Genomic DNA, 8168 nt, shown 5'->3' with positions numbered 1-8168 from the left:
GAAAAGTGTTAGTTATATAGAGATCGAGAGAGAGGGGAATAAGTTTTTTTTAGGTTTGTTTCCTTTTTTCTGCTCCAACTTTTTTTTAAGAAAAATGGAAATTCTCTTTTCGTTTTAAATTGTGTATAGATATTTCCTTTTTTTTTGGGATATACACAATCTTTCAAATTTACTTTTGATTAACTTAGGTGGGATTGTTTATTTATTTTAAGTGATTTCTTTTAGAAAATAATCTTCTTAAAAGAATTTATGAAAAAGAAGACTAGAACAAAGATAATTACAACAATTATTTTGAATGACATATATACCTTTTTATAATTAAATTACTTATGTTATTTATTAATATCATTCTATGTGATATTTTAAAAATTAAATGTTAGGTTTTTACTAAACTTCTCAAATAATAATATAGAGATGTGAAAATTAAGTTTTATTCTAGTGTTGAATAAAAAAGAAAAGGTAATTTTGATTACCTCAAATCGGTAACCACCAGAGGCATGATTTTCTGTGATAAACAAATCCGACCGCAAATCTTGAACAAGCCGAGACAAATATGTGAACGATGCGTATCTATTAACGCACCATCTACTATACATTTTTGAAGTACAAATTTGCTCAAAGCCAATCGGGTCGGGTTTTTAGTTAGATTTTGACCCGGATTTTTTTTTTGACCCGACTCAATAGCCAATCAAAACTCTCGGATTCTTTTAAATGAGACTTTCCAAAAAAAAAATCAAGTAATTCGACTAAATATTCACTTAGTTACTTGATTTTTCCTACATTCAAGGCAAACAACATTTACTTTCTCATAATTGAAAGATATAGAGAATATATATAGTTATAACAAATTGAATATCTACTTATTGATTTTAATCCTTAAATAATTTCAGATCCATATAATGTGAGACTTTCCTAAACAAAATCCTAACAAATTAAAATGATTGGAAATCTTCAATTGGATCTTGCCTAATTTCTACAAATACTACATGTAATTAGTTTAGAAAGATTTGACAATATTAGAAAGATTTGACAATATTTTTACGTATATATGGTTCTAATAAACCAATATTTGACAATCAAATTGTTTCCTATTATAATACTAGAGATTTTGATGCAAGTCAGTTTGTTTCCTAAATAAAATGAACAATATCAATTCAAAATTCAATCTCATCCAATGAATTAGAAATGTTAAATAAGTAAACGATTTTGTTCTTATTTTTCATAGCATATATGTGGCATATTCTATAGATTCTCGATTCACAGATTTGTAAAGATATATTTCACTTGCTCACCAAATTTTTTTAAATCTCTAACCTAAAAACCATACAAATCTTCTCAAAACGCTATAAATAAACGTGCTTTTCCAAGATCTAAACTCACCAAACACAAAACCGTTTGTATATCTCACACCAACATTGTACCTTTTATCACGATAAAAAATCCTTTCACAGATTAATGGATTGTTCATTTGCCATTCTCTTTCCTCTACGGTCTCCTTGCTTCTCACTAAACCTAAGAAAGCAAACAAAGACTTTCTTGAGTAAGTCACTCAATTCTCTATTTTAACTTCATCATTATTGTTAGATTTTGCATATACGGCTGTTCTTAAATTTTTTGCATCATCTATGTTAAACTCCCTTAAACTATCAACCATTTAAGAGAAAAAAAGTTATATGCCCATAAGGTATTGAACACAAGATTTTGGTTAGTTCTTATGAATGATAAGCCTTTCAATTTGTTGCAGGATGAAAAACATGAAAGAATTGAATTGGCAAAAGGATAAATGATGAACCTGACTGGCTCACACTACAAAAGGAAAACATGCTACAAAATTTAATCTATCTGAAACCCTCTTAAAGAGGCAACTAGAGCCTGACCCGCACGTACGTGCGGGAGGTAATATAGAAAGTATAAAGTTTACATAAGGTTTTATTTTACGATATTTGTTTTGTTTTGTTTAATTGAATCTTATATTAAAAACTATAGATATCATAATAGTAGCATACTGAAAAAGAATATTTTTCTTGTGTTTAGAATAAACTTTGTTACACACATTGTTTTTTCGTTTGAATAATGTATTATACTGTACCATTAAAGAATAGTTTAGTTATTAAAAGATGTAACACTTTGCGTAAAAGTTAAGTATTATACTGTACCATTAAATAAATAGTTTGGTTTGTTGCATAAGAAACAATTTGAACAGTTACATAATTCAGGAGTTTATTAATTATAATAGAAAGGTGTAATTTACAAAGAATACTATATTTGAAATTGTTGAAAATTAAATTTGTTATTTGTTTATAAATAAAACATGTTATTTGTCACTAAAATCTTCGCGCAACGTTTAATTTCGTGGGCCATAAACTAAAAACGTTTTATTTGATATGGGCTGAAATGCATGTTAATGGTGGGCCGAACTATAATCAGTATTTGATTTATTGTTTTGTATTTATACTATTAATGAATTTGTTTTTTTTTTGGACAGATAATTGTTTGTGAACAATCGTTGTCTGATAAAAAAAAATGTCCCAGCTAAAACAAAAACTTCATTATCGGTCGATCGAGATTCAATAGCGAATTTCATAGAGAATCCACGTATTTCGTCTTCGTTTATACTTTGTGGTTCGCCAATTGTTAGTTCTAAAAAGAGGTAAGCTTTTTGTTGAATCAGATTATGTTTTTACTGTTTTTAAATTTGTCGATTCAATTTCTAATCTTTGATTACTTTTGTTTAAATACAGATCTTCGTCAATCTCATTGAAGAACCTAGATTAATTTGGGTAACTATTGTCCTTTCTAATCCAATTACATAGCAACTGATATTTATTTGATTTCGTTTTGCTTGACCATGTTAGCTAAATAATCAATCTGTTTGTATAAATTCCCAATGTACGAAAAAAAAATCCAATGAACGGACACAAAATTTATTCAATTTGGAATCTATATTGAAATATACATTATATTTTGATACCAAAAAATAGATCTAATTAGTTTTGTTTCTATAATATTTTCAGATTATGACTAACTGTATGATGGTTTGCCAAAAGAAGAGGAACCAGAACCACGAAGATAAGTTGTTTCACGATTATTAGGAAAAATTCTTTCATTTTCCAAAATTGTCACATTTCTATGATACAAAACTCAATGTCTGCAGGCCAAATATCATTTGGGAGTCTATTTCTTATGGAGGATTTAATATTGAAGATTCATTTTGAAGCATGTTGGAAAATCTAAATGTGAATATCCTTTTACCTGAATAACTTTTCTTCAGTATCTTTAGAAAGCTTCAGATGTTTCTAAATATGTAACACTGATGACTCTAAGTTCAATATCTGCAGGCCAAGCATCACTTGGTAGCTGAATTCTTATGGAGGAGGGAGATTTGGTCCTGTCTTTGGAGCTTTTTCAGAAAACTAAAAGTAAAAGGTTAGCCAGATGTTAAGGATAATGATTTTGTTTATTTGATAACAATATATATATAACAATATATTATTAGATGAATAACTGTACATGAAAGAGGTTTAAAATTAAAAATGAAATAGTAAGTTACTTGATTATTATGCTCTTTGGAGCTATATTTTCTAATTTTATGTTAAAATGATTATAGTAAGTTGCTTGATTTCCTATACTATAACTTATCCTATTGTTTGATAAGCAGTAATAACCTTACTGCTTCTAAATATGAAATAGTTAACTTCATATTACTTAATGTGAAGGTTATTAAGACAAAAATGTTTTGGAAAACTAAGTTAAGCTGTGCTGAAATAATGTATGTGATTCTGGAAAAAAGAAAACATGAAAATAACACAGGCGATTCTGATTTCAGTAACACCAACCAAGGTAGAAACCAGCATTTTACTGTAAACACAGAAAAAAGAAATCAAATTTGAAAAGTCCCAGTACATCTGAAATATATATGAACAGGGATTAGTTAGTTATTTAGGATTTGCTTTAAACAATATATACAGAAATAATAGTAATGACAAATACCAATCAAGATGTTTTCATTCAATCCTGAAACATTCAAAACATTTGGAAAGTTAGCCAAATCCAAGTAAATCTCATCGGATTGAGAAGGAATACGACATATAATAGTCGTGTTAATGAGGGACATCTGAAAGTCATGCTTTGTTGCCTTGTACTTTCCCATAGATTTGGAGAGTGTATAATTTTTCACAATTCTCCACCCTCTAGTTTTGATGAACCTTTTATATTTGTTCACTTGTTGTGTCTTAATAGTAACATGAATCAAAGTACTCTGTAAAATACCAAAAATTGTATTAAAAAGTCGATCTATACATGATAAGTAAAAGATTAAGAATGAATAAGTAAGGAGAGATTTACGGACATATCAGTAAGAATCATCTCCATGGTATCCTCAAATGTATTAGGTGTATTGAGTCAACGAATAGACGTTTTTCACTTGGATTTTCAAACCTGTTTTGAAAGGTTTGATGTCTTCAAGATTGTGATGGAAAGATTTGCAGCCATTTTTAAAAAATGAGTAGGAAAAGTATATAGGTCGTTTGATAGCCTTTTGAGTCTTGAAAATTGTATTAGAGATTCTATATTTATAGGAAAAAGAGGTAGGCTAGGGTTCGTCCTATTAAATCAAAAGAATATATTTGCGAATCAATCTTTTGAATAAATATTATAGGTATATTCTGCATTTGAGAGGTTATTTATTTATATATTGTTCTAGTAGAAGTTGGATTTTTTGGTAACTGAATGATAACAAAATTCGTTTGTGAATCAATCTTGTGAATAATTTATTCGTTATATTTTACATTTGAGAGGTAATATATATATTTTTTTGTGTAGAAGTTTGATTTTATGGTGACTTGTTATCACCTAAATTTTTGGGATACGATTATTTTGGCATATCTTAACGTTTTTTTTATGGTAATTTTGTTCACATTACCAAATTTTTGAAAATATTTAAGGTATATGCTTGATTATATGTGAATTTTTGAATTGTGTTTATGGTTTATTTGGTTGATTCTCGGGATTAATTTTGATTTGAAAAGATTTTTTCATTTAAATTATAAACTAAATAAGGCAATGTAATTCATCGAGTTAGTTATGAGTTGATATATAGAATATGCGGAATTGAGATCCCATAGATTTAGCATTGATATTTTGCTCATTTACTTCGCATTTATATTTTGAGTTTTTATAGAATGATTTTCTGTAGATATTGAATCTAAAATGGATATTTCAAGAATTTTTGAATTGTGTTTATGGTTTATTTGGTTGATTCTCGGGATTAATTTTGATTTGAAAAGATTTTTTCATTTAAAATATAAACTAATGTTGGAAATGTAATTGATTGAGTTAGTTTTAGTCGATATAGGGAATATGCGGGGTTGTTATAGAAATATAGGAACAGATAGATCAAATTCTGATATATAGATTTGGTGGTAATGGTATATAGCATAAATGTCTTGAATCTGTACAATTAATTTTCGTAACATAACTGTTTATTGGATCAGGGCTATAGTTAGGGCCTAATTCTTCCGAAGCCCAATAGAACCATAAACAATCAATGCAGGCTGCTAATGATAAAGACCCGAGATCCGACTATATGACCCAAGATCCGCGTCCCATTCCGAGTTCTTTGTCTATTTTACCCTTTGCCGATTTTCTCAATGTATTCGTGGAATAAAAAAAAACCAATGGCAATCCTTTGTAATTATTTACACTTTATAAGGTTATATATTTTCTATATATTTTCTAAATACTGATTTCTAATTTCATATTTAGAAGCAGTAAGGTTATTACTGCTTATCAAACAATAGGATAAGTTATAGTATAGGAAATCAAGCAACTTACTATAATCATTTTAACATAAAATTAGAAAATATAGCTCCAAAGAGCATAATAATCAAGTAACTTACTATTTCATTTTTAATTTTAAACCTCTTTCATGTACAGTTATTCATCTAATAATATATTGTTATATATATATTGTTATCAAATAAACATGATCATTATCCTTAACATCCGGCTAACCTTTTACATTTAGTTTTCTGAAAAAGCTCCAAAGACATGACCAAATCTCCCTCCTCCATAAGAATTCAGCTACCAAGTGATGCTTGGCCTGCAGATATTGAACTTAGAGTCATCAGTGTTACATATTTAGAAACATCTGAAGCTTTCTAAAGATACTGAAGAAAAGTTATTCAGGTAAAAGGATATTCACATTTAGATTTTCCAACATGCTCCAAAATGAATCTTCAATATTAAATCCTCCATAAGAAATAGACTCCCAAATGATATTTGGCCTGCAGACATTGAGTTTTGTATCATAGAAATGTGACAATTTTGGAAAATGAAAGAATTTTTCCTAATAATCGTGAAACAACTTATCTTCGTGGTTCTGGTTCCTCTTCTTTTGGCAAACCATCATACAGTTAGTCATAATCTGAAAATATTATAGAAACAAAACTAATTAGATCTATTTTTAGGTATCAAAATATAATGTATATTTCAATATAGATTCCAAATTGAATAAATTTTGTGTCCGTTCATTGGATTTTTTTTTTCGTACATTGGGAATTTATACAAACAGATTGATTATTTAGCTAACATGGTCAAGCAAAACGAAATCAAATAAATATCAGTTGCTATGTAATTGGATTAGAAAGGACAATAGTTACCCAAATTAATCTGGGTTCTTCAATGAGATTGACGAAGATCTGTATTTAAACAAAAGTAATCAAAGATTAGAAATTGAATCGACAAATTTAAAAACAGTAAAAACATAATCTGATTCAACAAAAAGCTTACCTCTTTTTAGAACTAACAATTGGCGAACCACAAAGTATAAACGAAGACGAAATACGTGGATTCTCTATGAAATTCGCTATTGAATCTCGATCGACCGATAATGAAGTTTTTGTTTTAGCTGGGACATTTTTTTTTTATCAGACAACGATTGTTCACAAACAATTATCTGTCCAAAAAAAAAACAAATTCATTAATAGTATAAATACAAAACAATAAATCAAATACTGATTATAGTTCGGCCCACCATTAACATGCATTTCAGCCCATATCAAATAAAACGTTTTTAGTTTATGGCCCACGAAATTAAACGTTGCGCGAAGATTTTAGTGACAAATAACATGTTTTAATTTATAAACAAATAACAAATTTAATTTTCAACAATTTCAAATATAGTATTCTTTGTAAATTACACCTTTCTATTATAAGTTAATAAACTCCTGAATTATGTAACTGTTCAAATTGTTTCTTATGCAACGAACCAAACTATTTATTTAATGGTACAGTATAATACTTAACTTTTACGCAAAGTGTTACATCTTTTAATAACTAAACTATTCTTTAATGGTACAGTATAATACATTATTCAAACGAAAAAATAATGTGTGTAACAAAGTTTATTCTAAACACAAGAAAAATATTCTTTTTCAGTATGCTACTATTATGATATCTATAGTTTTTAATATAAGATTCAATTAAACTAAACAAAACAAATATCGTAAAATAAAACCTTATGTAAACTTTATACTTTCTATATTACCTCCCGCACGTACGTGCGGGTCAGGCTCTAACAAATTTTAATTCAATATAAATTATTTCGTTGTTTTTATGATATATATTTTAGTGTATTAGATTTGGATTCACACGTACGTGTAGAGATATTTTTTTAGAAATTGTTATATAGATTTTAAAAATATAAAATATTTTGTTGTGTTTGTGAACTTTATAATAGTACAAATAATATAAAATTAGAGTAATAAACGAAATTTAGTTGCGTTAGTGCATAGTTATATTTTAAGATCCGGACCTACACGTACGTGCGAAATTATATTTAAGATAAAACTAAGATATAATTTAGTTGCAAAAGTTAAATGATGTTAATTTTTTTATTTTCTAAACTAATCAAAATATTTCTAATAGTTTGATTACATGTGTTAAATAGGATATAGATTCGGTTTGAGTTTGGTTATTTCATGTATATTAGCTAGGGGTAACTATTTTAGAACGGGAAACATATCCCGTCCTATATCTGTCATAAATTCTTGTTCCCATAACCCGTCTTGTATACGTGAAATAAAAATATGACAGTGCAGTATCCGGCATAAATAGAATATGTGTAACTGAAAACGTACGTACAGGGTTATGTATGTAAACAAATTTAT

General features: G+C 27.9%; 1 long non-coding RNA gene across 1 annotated transcript; it reads right to left on the bottom strand.

The window, feature by feature from the left end:
* Window positions 1-5761: 5761 nt before the first annotated feature.
* On the bottom strand, window positions 5762-6923 carry LOC110226078. Its single transcript, XR_002330204.1, has 4 exons — window positions 6790-6923; window positions 6660-6698; window positions 6203-6424; window positions 5762-6100 (listed from the first exon to the last, which is right to left on the bottom strand). It is a non-coding gene; the product is annotated as an uncharacterized LOC110226078 (long non-coding RNA).
* Between the last annotated feature and the right edge of the window lie 1245 nt (window positions 6924-8168).

The sequence above is a fragment of the Arabidopsis lyrata genome (assembly GCF_000004255.2).
Source record: "Arabidopsis lyrata subsp. lyrata unplaced genomic scaffold ARALYscaffold_7, whole genome shotgun sequence".
NCBI classification, from domain to species: domain Eukaryota; kingdom Viridiplantae; phylum Streptophyta; class Magnoliopsida; order Brassicales; family Brassicaceae; genus Arabidopsis; species Arabidopsis lyrata.
Note: the sequence above shows the minus strand (reverse complement) of the source record. Positions and strands in the feature narration are given on the sequence as shown.